Source organism: Lemur catta, chromosome 10 (genome assembly GCF_020740605.2).
Source record: "Lemur catta isolate mLemCat1 chromosome 10, mLemCat1.pri, whole genome shotgun sequence".
NCBI classification, from domain to species: domain Eukaryota; kingdom Metazoa; phylum Chordata; class Mammalia; order Primates; family Lemuridae; genus Lemur; species Lemur catta.
The window spans coordinates 60822213-60835678 of NC_059137.1; the positions used below are offsets into that span (position 1 = coordinate 60822213).

General features: G+C 38.1%; 1 non-coding gene across 1 annotated transcript; it reads right to left on the bottom strand.

The window, feature by feature from the left end:
- Positions 1–12489: 12489 nt before the first annotated feature.
- LOC123646790 lies at positions 12490–12623 on the bottom strand. Its single transcript, XR_006738040.1, has one exon. It is a non-coding gene; the product is annotated as a U11 spliceosomal RNA (small nuclear RNA).
- Between the last annotated feature and the right edge of the window lie 843 nt (positions 12624–13466).

Sequence of the window (13466 nt, forward strand, 5' to 3'; positions counted from 1 at the left end):
ACGCGCGGCTAGCCCGGTGGCTTTGCGTGGCGGGCGCGCCCGGCTCCTCCTGCCGCCGCCGCGCTCTGCGGCGCCCGGGCCAACCAGCGAGAAAGGAGGGAGGAGCGGCGGGCCCGGGGAGGCGGGTGGGTGCGGGCGTGGGGCGCCCGGGGTCCCAGTGGAGCAGGCGTGGGGGGGCGCGCGCTGCGGCGGGAGCTGGGGTGTCCTCTCTGGGAACCCCGCGCTCCGCTCCACAGCCTTCCGCTGGAGTCTGTGTCGCTTGTCCCCGCACGCCCCCACCGCGTGTTAGGTCTTCGGATTTCAGGTTTCCTTCTACCCCTAATCCAGAGGGGCGGAGCCACCGCCCGGGTTGGCGTGAACTTCATCCTGCAGCCTCCCGCTGCTTCTCCACACCAGCCATCCCGGTGCCAGCACCAGGAGAACGCAGTGTCCTTTCGAGTTGGGGGAAACTGGTTCTACCTTGGGTCCCTCTTGCTTTCCTGTGCAGGCTGGCATCCGCCAGCAGCCACGAAAGCCCGAAGGCTCAGGGGGGAGGGAAGGAAAGAGTACTGGGGCAGGCCAGGACTTTGGGAAGTTTCACACAGGTCCTCTAATCCCACGGGGATTATTAAGTCTTCTCTCGGAGTCCCGGGAGGTGATTTGTCTGTGGACACTGGGCTTGGAATGTTCCCTGCATAGGGAGGTGATGATCCTTCTTAGAACTTCACTCCTGCTCCTTGTGACTAACTCTGTGGCCGCCACAGGCTCCAAAGCTTTGAGACTTTGTTGAGTAATTAGGACCGAGAACCGGACCCGGCTGGTCTGGGGAGAAGGTGGGCGGGCCCATCCCTAAGGCCAAACGCACTGGAAAGGCAAACCCAGGAGAGTGGGAGAAACTAGGTTAGTGGTGTCAAATAGATTCTGCATTGCTAAATGAATTTTCTCTCTTGCATTCCTCTACCCAATTTTTCCACCCTTACTTTATACAAACTCTTACCCTCTTCCCTTTATCACATTAGCACCTCGGCAGCTCTAAGCTAGATTCTCATCCCCTTTCCTAAAATTAAGTGAGCCCTGCACGTTTTTTGCTACTGTGGCGTCTACTTTTTGATTTGTGGGTAGGGAGAATTTCCTCGACTAGATTTTCTGATAACTAAAACCCTGTAAATAGAGCTTCATTCATTTGGTTTACATTGATACAAGTATCCTGGAAGAGATAATAAAATTAAGCTTTATTAGCCATGTACACTTTAGTATGAATGAGTTTATCAGCTCTTTTCCAGAAAGTAAACTTTGAGAGACAGAAGGGTAGAAGGATATCAAGGTCTGAGGAAGATCTGAAGAAATGTCAAAAGAGGGGAAACTATCAAGAAGGAAAAGATAGATTCATCCCAATGTAAAAAAGCTGGAAAATCTCAAATGTCCAACATGGGTGGAATGGTAAATATATTATGGAACTGCCATGCAACAATACATTATGCAGCCTATATAAAGGAAGTTTATGAAGTTTTTTTTTTTTTTTTTGAGGCAGAGTCCTATTCTGTCACACTGGCTAGAGTGCCATGATGTCGGCCTAGCTCACAGCAACCTCAAACTCCTGGGCTCAAGCAATCCTTCTGTCTCAGCCCCCCGAGTAGCTGGGACTACAGGCATGCGCCACCATGCCCGGCTAATTTTTTCTATATATATATATTTTATTTGGCCATATAATTTCTTTCTATTTTTTAGTAGAGACAGGGCCTTGCTCTTGCTCAGGCTGGTCTCGAACTCCTGAGCTCAAACGATCCGCCCGCCTTTGCCTCCCAGAGTGCTAGGATTACAGGTGTGAGCCACCTCGCCCGGCCTTATGAAGTTTTTAATAGCATGGGATGGCATATGTCATAATATTATAAAGGGAAAAAAGAACCATTAAAATTATGTATACAATATGATCACATATATAAAATAAACATATAAAACAAAACCACGTGCTTAGAAAAAAGACTGGAAGAAAATATGCCAAAATTTTAGCAATGATCATCTTTGGATGATAATATTTTATTTGAATCTTTTTGTTTTCTATCTTTCTGTGTTTCCAAAGTGTCTACCATAAACACACCCATGCTCATTCAGTTGTAGATAGGGCTGTACTTACAATATAAAATAAACATATAAAACAAAACCACGTGCTTAGAAAAAAGACTGGAAGAAAATATGCCAAAATTTTAGCAATGATCATCTTTGGATGATAATATTTTATTTGAATCTTTTTGTTTTCTATCTTTCTGTGTTTCCAAAGTGTCTACCATAAACACACCCATGCTCATTCAGTTGTAGATAGGGCTGTACTTACAAAATAAACAGGCCCTGAAGAGAAAAAAGTAGATGAACCTAAGAAGAACTTTGTGTACATCACAGCTTTTGGGGTTGTAATAAGGCAATTACATCTGGGTTCCAGGAGTAAGATATTTAGGTTTAATTCCCAGCACCACTACTTATCAGTTGGGTGACCTTGGCATCTTGCTTAAATTTATTATGTATCAGTTTCTTCATCTGTAATATGGGGACATTAATAATCTTTATCTCATGGAAGTATTATAAGAATTGAATATAATAATATGTTTGACAGGCTTAGAACAGTATGTGACATACAACAAATATTATTGCTAGTTTTACTTGGAGTTTACCTGGACGGGCATTTTCTGTCTCCCTCTCTCTTGAGGCTGCCTGTCGTGAACTCATCCTGAACCACTTCAGAACCACGAGAATCCTTGCATTTTGGTCGACAGTAATTGCCCTTTAGAAATACAAGAACCCTTATATCATCCATTGCACTTTGATACCTAAAGCTTGTATAGTGCACACCCATTTTATGCTCATTTAAATTATGCAAGTTTAAAATAGTGCAATATAAAAGACTAGTGATGTCTCAATATATGCACACATTTTGAAATCATAAAAATCTTCCAGACTAAAAAAAAAAAGGTCAAGAATATTTAAAGTTCAAAGCTGGTGAGCCAAGTGAATTGTAAACTGCTTACTGCTACGTGACAGTTCTGTGTTAGCTGGTAATCAGAAAAGAATGAGCAAACGCTTACAAAGCACTTATGTACCAGGCACTGTGCTAAACACTTTATATATATGAATTCATTTGGTCCTTTCAACAACTCAGTGAGGTAGGGACTGTTATTACCTCACTGGGCTGTTGGAAGAATCAAATGAGATATTGTCTCATTGTCCTTATCTTACAGCTGAGGAAACGAGGCACAAACAGGTTAAGCTACTTGTCTAAATTCCCTCTGTTAGTAAGGGGAGGATCAAGGGTTGAACTAGGTGGTCTGGCTCTGGAATTTGTGCATTTAACCAACACCTCTTATAAAAGGAATAAATATAAAATGTTATGGGAAAATTACTCTTGAGTTACTTGTTTTACTTATGCAAGGTCTTTAAGAGTCCATTTGCCCATGTCCAGCAGACACTTTGGTGTTCTAACACGCTGTGCTTAAGTGGACACAATGCATTTCATGGGGCAGTCCGTTGAACTCCTAAATTCTCTTTTCATAGCTGCTGGCACCTACTTCTCTGGGATTTCTCTACCTTAGGTAAGAAATGGTATATGAAGCATCACTTTGGGGAGAGGGCAAGTTGGAGACCCCTAGTGCTTAACTTCTGTTCTTTTTTACTTTCTTTGCCTGTGACAGTCACGGACACAAATGATCTCAAAATGGACAAGTGGTAAGAGACATTTCCCTTGTAAGTCTACCTAAGGAGAACTTGACCACTCAGTTCCTGGAAGGAAGAGTTCATTCTCCAAGTCAAGTAGGAATTTTTTTTTCTGCCAATAAATGTTAACAATTCCCTTTTTTCTAAGTCCCTCAAATTCCTTCATCCAAATAAGCCTCCGGCTGATTTTTATTAATTATATTTTGCTAGTGTGCCGCTTCTACTTTTTTAAGGTTTAAGTAACTCTGGTATTTCCTTTATTGTTATTGTTTCCTTTTTTTCTTAAAAAAATGTTGACTCATGGACTTTCCTGTTAGTTATTAAAGAAAGGAGACTTTGACTTTGACACGCAAGGTTAAACCAGCAGGTGACAGCTTGGCCTTATATATCAATTGGGATATAAATGGAAAAGGCATTTAGAAACAAAAAGTAAGGCATCAGCTCCTGAGCATCTCTAGAAATAGTTTGCTCGTTTTATTCTGCCATCATAAAACGTATGCAGTTGGTTGCTTTGTCCTCATGCTGTGGCAACGGACGAGGTCATGGGATGCCAGGGTCTCTGTCAGCATCGCAGCTGTGCAGCCTTTCACGACCGATGGGTGGGGAGAAGTACGCTGTCAGCATATCCAGACACCCTTTTTAATTTCCTCTTTATTTTCCAATTGTGATCTGGAGCTAACTTACCTTGGAATTATAAATCAAAGAGGAAAAGAACTGTAATTTGTTAAACTGTCACAATAACTCTCCAAGCAATATTTTACAAAGATGATATGGCCAGATGAAACTTTCCTATTAGTAAGATGTCCTTGAACTCTTGGCTTCAATAGAACCTTGCCCCATGGGCTTTATTGCTCACTCTTACAAACTGAAGAGTAATTCCATTTCATTTTAGAATATGAAAAAGAAATTCTCTGTCTGCTTCACACAAGCTGTGTGGTCTCAAGCAAGTCATTTAATTTCTCTGAACTTCAGTTTCCTCATCTGAAGACACCATTTGAAGTAATAAATGCAAATGGTCAATACATATTTGAAACATATGGAAAAATCCAATCTCACTAGAACTAAAGGAAATACAAGTTTAAACCAATGTTTGTTTACCAGCTGGGTAAAGACATTTTAATATAAAATATTTTAAAATTTACAATTATAAAATTTATACTTTTAACATTATAAATTGTAACCTTAGAGGTTTGGAGAAATGGGCAGTGTCACACCCTGCTGGTGGATCTAGAAAATGCTATGACTTTCCCGAGGACAATTAGACAATTAGTAACATCTATCAAAAGTGCTTGTATTCTTTAATTCAACCATTCTACCTCTAGAAATTTATAACAAAAAACTACTCATAGATTCACAGAGGCTGTTTACCCCAGCTCAGCCGGAAATAACTTAACTGTCTAGTAAAATGGATTACCTAAGGATTAAATCTGTAAAAGTACACTGGACAATGGAACACCATTTAGAGATTGAAAAGCATATTTTAGCTTTGAACTGACTTAGATGGGAATTATATGGGAAACTGAGTTACACTGGAAAATGGTAAACACATACACAATTTATTTTGCAAAATAAGTTATAAAAGTAGGTGGATTGCTTTTTTACAAAGAAGATGTAGTAATATATACTTGTATACTTGAAAATATAAAACTTAAAATATACATTCTATAATTCCATTTAAATGTACATATGTGTGTATAAGAATAGTAACATGAAAATTATTAATGTGCTTTTTTTCCATTGCCCTTCAAAGCACATGCTCTTTGTCCTACTAGGCCAAAATGTGCACATGCTTGGGAGATTAGGATTTGTTACAAAGGAATTTTAAAAATGTGGTGACATTCCACTTCTGCATGATATATAGGATTATATAGCAGGAAAGACTATTATTGAGAAAGAATATTCCATATTCCTTCCTTTCCCCGTTAGAATATCAAAAGCCCAGCCTGGAAGACCCATCTCACAGAATTCTTCTGTAGTATAAGTAAGACACCCTTCCTCCTATAACAGCTGTCACTCTGTCACAGCAGGATGTTAAGACTAGGGAATGAGAAGAAAAACACCACTTTCTGGTTAGGAGAATGGTGGGAAGAAGACAGGGAGGGAGGAGAAGAGATGGTGGTCCTGTTTTCTCTCTCTAGGCTTTGTCCGGGAAGGAGATGTATATTAGAAAAAAGAGGGTGGCAGCTCTGTCCCCAACTCCCCATGTGGGAGGCTGGCTCCTAGGCTGCCACTTCTTACCAACCTGGGGTGCAGCCACATCAATGCAAATGTGGCAGAGCAGTGTGGTCAGGCTGAGAGAAGCTCTGAGATTTCATTTCCCAACACCTTTGGTAACTGGAGGCAAGGATGCTGAGTAGAGAGCCATAGGATGGTCGTGGCTGGGCAAGGTGACCCTCCTTAGAATCTGGGGGGAATCTGTGTCAACTGGCCTGATGCATAGACTCGCATATTTGTCATTAGCAATAACTGAAGTTAGGATGAGGCCATGGGTAAATGCCCCTGGGCTCTAGCCAAGTCCAAGAGAGAGGACAGAATACATCTTCCCAGCAGCCGATTGCAACCACAAAGGCCCTCAGAACAAGGTGCAACCAGGTACACAAAGGACAATGCTCTGTACACCAAGATCTAAATATTAATAAGTCCACACATTATATTTGGTTAAGTTTTACTAAGTCCCATTTATTCTACAACAGATCTCCTACGTTTCATTTATTTGTTAAAGGCTCTGGGTCATTTTTCCTGCAAGATTTCCCACATTCTGGATTTGGCTGACTGCTTCCTCATGGTAGCAATTAATTTGTTTCTTTATCCCCAATATATCCTATAAGCTGGTAATTAGATCTAGAGGTTTGAAATTTGGTAATGCTAGGAACAGTGGATTCTGATGTTGTCAGCTTGATTCAACTGTGAAGAATTCACCATGGACCTTTCACGTGTGGTTTTAGCATGTGTTGGTGGTGGTTGTTTAAGACTGTTTTATTTCATTCATTCTAATTTTATCATTCCTTCTGAATACATTCACTGGAATCAACTTTTTGGTTACCCTGAAATACATTTTATACAGAAAAAGCAGGATGAATGCTTAATTCTTTTCCTTTATTTGTCTTTCTCAATAATGACTTAGTACACTAGCAACTTCCATTGGTGATTGCTCAGGTTTTTGTTTTGTTTTAAGTATTATGAACACCATGGATTTACATGTGCTCTGGATAGATTTATGTGTTCCAATCAGTTACAGTCATGATTCTTCTCCATGTTCAAATTGTCCCATCTTTGGCCAATGGGAGCCTCTTCTTTTGTCTCCTGTATTTTTCCAACAATGATTTGTCTTCAGTGGTGTCTTTGTTTTCTGTCTCAGCAAGATGTCCCAAGACCATCTTGTGGATTAATATTCCTTGCCCTGGATTTGGAATCAGCCATTTCTCCAAAGGGTTCAGGTTTCTTTTCATGGGGAATAGTATTTAGAAACTATAATCTTGGTGATAGGGGGCTCATTGTTAAGAAGTTGTCATTGTTTCTAGGCCTTTTGAGTGGACAGAGCTCAGAAATATGTACTTCATAGTAAGAGACAAATAAATAATACATTTATACTGTTATTTCCAATGCAGTTTTTAAATTATGATGTAATATGCATAATGAATTTTGCCATTTTAACCATTTTTAAGTGTGCAGTTTTGTGGCATTAAGTACATTCATATTGTTCTGCAACTGTCACCACCATCCATCCGCAGAACGTTTTTATCTTTCTAGGCTAAAACTCCATGCCCATTAACCACTAACTCCCTATTTCCCACCTCCTACCCGTCAGGCCAGCTCCCAGCAGCCAACATTCTACTTTCTGTATCTATGAATATTTGTTCTTTTGTGACTGGCTTATTTCACTTGGCATGATGTCCTTTAACTTCATCCATGTTGAATTATGTGTCAGAAGTTTCTTCCTTTTTAAGGCTGAATAATATTCCATTTTATGTATTTAACACATTTTGTTTATCCATTCATTGGTTGATGGACACTAAGGTTGCCTCCACCTTTTGGCTATTGTGAATAATGATGCTGTGTACATGGGGGTAAAATATCTATTTGAGTTCCTGCTTTGAATTCTTTGGGCATATATCCAGAAGTTAAATTACTGGAGCATATGGTAATTCCATAGTTAATTTTTTGAGGTGCCACAGCACAGTTTTCCACAGCAGCAGCAATTTTACACTCCCACCAGCAATGCCCAGGAGTTCCAGTTTCTCCACATCCTCACCAATATCTGTTATTTTATGGTTTTTAAAATTCTGTCTTTTTAAATAACAGCCATTCTAATGGGATGAACCAATTGAAATTTAAAATTTGAATTAACAAGATTTTAAATGAACTTTTAACATTTTATTCTTGTGTTTCTCTTCTCCTTACTTTGAAAATCTTTGTTCTTAAAAACATTAATTTAAGTACTTATTTCATAATCCTATAATATACATATAATAGTTAAAATAAAAACCACAAGATCCATATTACTTCCACTAATAAGACCACGGAATGAAGTTTAAGATTTCTTTGTGGTTCTTTTGGCCCCAGGATATACACCACTAGAGAGATACAATTACTGTATTTAAAAGTCACTTGAAATAATTCTTTTCCCTGTGTGGTTATTCCATCAATTTGATATGCAGTTAGTATCACATTCATCTATTTGTTTTCAAATTTCAGAAATTTTTTTTTTTAAAAATTTAACAATTTTTAAGTTATGTAAAACACTCGTATAGTTCAGTCAAAACTATCAAACAGTAGCGCAGAGAATTCACACTTTAATCTCCATGCCCTCTCTTTTACTACCCTCCCTCCCACTGTAGGTAACAATTAGTTAATCAATTATTAGTGATTGGCATATCCTTCTGTTGCTTCTTTTTAGAAAATATAAACAAATATTTATATTCACATTCCCCTTCCTTGTACACAAAGTGGCAGTTTACAAGCCCTGTCTTGTACTCGCTTTTTTGTTGAACAATACACCCTGGTACTTACTCAATATCATAATATAGAAATCTTCCTTATTCCTTTTCTACTTAATACTCCTCTGTGTAGGTCTTATTATAAAGAAATCTTCCTCATTCCTTTGCTGTGCTGCAGAATACTACACTGTGTGGCTATATCCGTAGTTTATTCAACAAGCTCACTAGTGATGGACATCTGGTTTGTTTCTAGCATTATGCTATTATAAATAATACAACAAGAAATAGCACTGACCTCACTCAATAATGCTCTGGTGAGTGTTTACCAAAAACTCTCTGGAAACAACCCCTCCCCTCCCCCTAAAAAACCCATCACAACTCTGATATGTAATCCTTGCCAAATTCCATGGTGAAATACTCCCACCGTGGCCAATTTCGAATTACCAAATTATTGACTGTGGAGTTAGAAAGAGGTAACACACCATTACGTAGTGTTTTCTACCATACAGGCAGAACACATGCAAATAATCTCAAGTCATAAAAGGTAGTCAAAATAATCACAAAGTAGTGAGTTTTGATTATTTATTACCTTTGTTTTTATCTCATTGTGGTTTGTATTTTTATTTTGAGACGGGGTTTTGCTATGTTGCCCAGGCTGGCTGGAACTCCTGGTTTTAAGTGAACCTCCTACCTCAGCCTCCTGAGTATATTACCTTTGTTTTAAATGTAACTTATTTAGCTTTATGTTTATATAATTTGTTTTGATTTTTTTTTAAGGGACGAGGGTCTCCCTATGTTTCCCAGGCTGCCTCAAACTCCTGGCTCAAGGGATCCTCCTGTCTCAGTCTACAGAGTAGCTGAGACTATAGGCAGACACCAAGCTTATAATTTAATTTTTTAAATGAAAGTGTTTAACAACCAGCTCAGAGATGTTCCTGAAAATTTAACAGTTGGTTCTTGTGAGCTGGTTTGAGCCAACACATCAATAAATTAATATCTAGTTTTTATACCTGCATAGAAAGTTCTGCTATCTGCCTAAACTAACTAGCACTAGGATCATATGCATATTATGATATGTGTAAGGGCCTATTTTTCTCTTAGGAAAAGAAGTCCAAAGGCAGGCAGCCTAGGGTATGTGTGGAAGCTCCATGACTATCAGTGTCCCATGCTCCTTCTTCCTCTCTGCTCTGCTATCTTAGTGAGTAGCCTCATGGTCCAAAGTGGCTGATGGAGCACCAGGCATCATGTCCACATGCCAGACAGTTGAAAGGAAGAAGTGGGAAAAGGTAAAGTGGTTGCACTGCCCAGGTGAGTCTGCTACCTTTTAGGATATTTTTTGTAGACCCCATACAGCATTTCTGCTTAAAATTTGCCAGAGAGCACCTAGCTACCTGGTCACACAGCTAGCTATGAGGAGGGCTCGGAAGTGGAGTCAACTATGCAGATTGCTGCCCCAGATAAAATAAGCATTTTTTGGTTTGTTTGTTTTAATGTAATAAGTAAGAAATGGAAAATGAATACTGGGTAGGCAGCTGCTTAGCAGGCTATACCCCTCTAGCTAACTAAATCTTTTAAGCCACTCCCTTTATAAAGGCACCTCTGACCACACCCTTTTTTCTAAATTACAACATTTATGCTCCAGTGATCATTTTTTGTACAATATTCTTTCTTTCTTCCTTTTTTGTTTTTTGTAGAGACAGGGTCTTACTATGTTGCCCAGGCTGGTCTAGAACTTCTGGCCTCAAGTGATGCTCCCACCTTGGCCTCCCAAAGTGCTGGGATTACAAGTGTGAGCCACCACACCCAGCCTTATTTTACTTTGTTATAAAGTGCTTTATTAGATTTTGATATAAAGGTTGTGTAGGTGTCATCAAGTAAGCTAAGAAGTGTACACTCTTTCCCCTGGCCCCAGAAGAATTTGTGTAAAATTTGTTCTTTTTTCCTCCCCTTTAAATATTTGGAAGAATTCTCTAGATATCTGTTTTGTTATTATTTTCTAACTCATTTCCACTGGATTCGTAAAACATATTCTAAATGATTATAATATTTGAAATTTATTGTTTCTTGTTTTATGGTCCACTATATAGCCAATGTTAATAATAAATGTTCCCTATGACCTTGAAAACAAAAATATTCTTTCATTGTTTTGTTCTGTGTTTTATGTAGGTTAATTATGTCAAGTTTGTCAACCAGGTCATTCAGATCTTCTATATCTTTATTGATTTTTCCATGCTTGTTCTTTAAGTTACTGAGAAATATATGTTAAAAATCCCGTATTTTAGTTTGGATTTATCTATTTCTTTTTTAGTGCTGTCAATTTTTGTTTTATATACTTCAAAGCTGTACTGTTAGATGCATACAACTTTAGAATAGTTATAATCTTGTGATATATTGACCATTTTCTCTTTGTGAAATACCACTCAATCTTTAGTAATGCTTCTTATCTAAAAGTCTTCTTTGTCTAATATTAGTATAGTTGTATCACCTTTATTTTAATTAGTATTTGCATGATGTATCATTTTCCATACTTTTAATAAAAACTTCTGTGTCATTATTTAATGCCTGTCTCTTGAAAGCAGGAAACAGTTGGCTTTTGGTTTTATTTTCATGCTGAAAATCTTAGTTTTTACATTGGTATATTTAACTCATTTATGTTTAATCCAATTACTAATATATTTGGGTTTATAGCAACTTAGTATTTTTCTACCTGTTTTATGCTTCTTTTTCCCTTTTTTTTATCACTTGCCTCCTTTTGGATTAATTAAGCATTTTGTAATTATTCTAAACAACTTATTGTTTATATACTTCTTAACTATTTCTTTAGTGGTTACACTGGAGATTATTACATTTAGTCTTGAGTTATTAATGTCTAATATAAATTAGTATTTAACACATATTGCTAGAACCTTAGAACATATAAGCTCCATTTACCCTTGTGTATACGTTGTCTTGCATTTTAATTTTACATAACTCTAAAGCCCCTCAAGACAGAATTAGTATTAATAGTAGTACTAGTGTTTTTCACATGTATTTGCCTTTTCTGATGCTCTTAATTTCTTCTTACACTCTGTATTTGCGCCTGGGATCATTTTACTTTTTGCTGAAGAATCCCCTTTAGTATTTCTTGTAGTACAGGTCTCCTGACAAGAAATTTCTTTTTTCTTCTTCTGGGAATGTCTTTATTTCACCTTCACTTTTGAAGAACGCTTTTGCTCTCTTCTCAGCTGCTGCTCTGGCCTAGGGCAGACACTTCGTCCCTCAGGCCTTGTGCTGCCCCCTGGTAATGCTGTAGGTTGAGTGTGCAAATATAGGCAGAGTTTCCTAAGAGATATGTAATTGAAATTTGTTATCTCTAACCGTGTGGTCATATCCCTTTATAGCTTATGAAAATGTATCTGCTCAAGAGGCATTAACTACACCAGCTACCTATTACAGGTTTGTGTTTTATCTTAACATTTGGGGGGTTTTCTTCTTACATTTGCACATATCTCCTGCATTAGTTTTAAACTCAGGTGTGAAGTTCATTCAGGTTAGGTCAGTGTTTCCTGGCTTCAATATTTTGCGTACAACCTTCATAATTCTTTTCCACATCTATCTGCCACTTATATTATTTACCTAAGATTTTTCTTTTTTGTCTTTTGCTGTACCTTTTCTATGTTTAGATACACAAATACTCACTGTTGTGCCACAACTTCCCAAAGCATGCAATACAGCAACATGCTGTACAGGTCTGCAGCCTAGGAGCAGTAGACTATACCACAGAGCCTAGGTGTATAGTAGGCCATACCACCTAGGCTTGTGTATGGAATCACCTGATGATCTATTCCCATCATTAAAGGACATAGAACTGCATTCTCTTATTTGGACGAGTAAATGTGTCAGGACCAACAATCACCAGCTGCCCAACTACCAAACAATTATGTTTCCAAAATCTCTTGATGTCGATTTTGCACGAAGACCAATTGAGTTGCCCTACATGTGCCACTCATGACAAAAGCCCTTTTTACCTAAGATTCGCTTTGCATTCATTTTCTTTTTCTTAAATGAACGCATTTTAAAAGAAACTTAATATCACTATTACAAATTGAAAATCAGTAACACTTGTCAAAATCATGGTAAAAATAAAATTAGTGAAAACAAAACAATTCTGTTAAATGTTACAAATACACCATTGCCTATTGAAGACTCTGAGCCCCAGGCCTGCTCTCTGTTAAAATAAACAACAGTTAGAGAGGCTTCAAAGCCAACATAAGCTGAACTATTGTTCTTGGTATAATTTTAAAAAATGTGAAAAAGAATAAAAAATGGAGTGATTTCTTCATTATGTAATTCCATTTTGTTTAATGATTTGCCAGCGTACCCCCTAAAGGCATCTCATGCACCACAATTTAGGACACACTGGGTTGGATCATCTCTGATGTTTCTTTCAACTTGCAGCATCTATGACGTTACAAATATTTTTTCTTCCAAGGGTTTTTGTATTTCCTCCCTAGTTCTCACTCGTGCAAGCTGTCCTGGACCTACACCTTATATACAAATGGCTCCTTCCTACCAATGATCACCTCCACTCTTAGTGCTGAATGTTGCTATAAAAAAAACTTGGAAATTATATGTAAAAAATAGAAAAATGGAGAAAACTGTGAAAAGTAGGAATTGATTGGGAGACAGTGACTCAGACAAAAGGCACCCTGCATCCTTGACCTAGAACATTTTCATCTATTTTCCCAAACATTTTCTTTTCTCTTCCTTGGACTTCCCATTTGAGGTTTATTTGGGTTAAAATAAGGATGTTCTCCTAAAAAGGCAGATATCTCTAGGAGGATTAAAGGCAGATATCTCTAGGAGGAT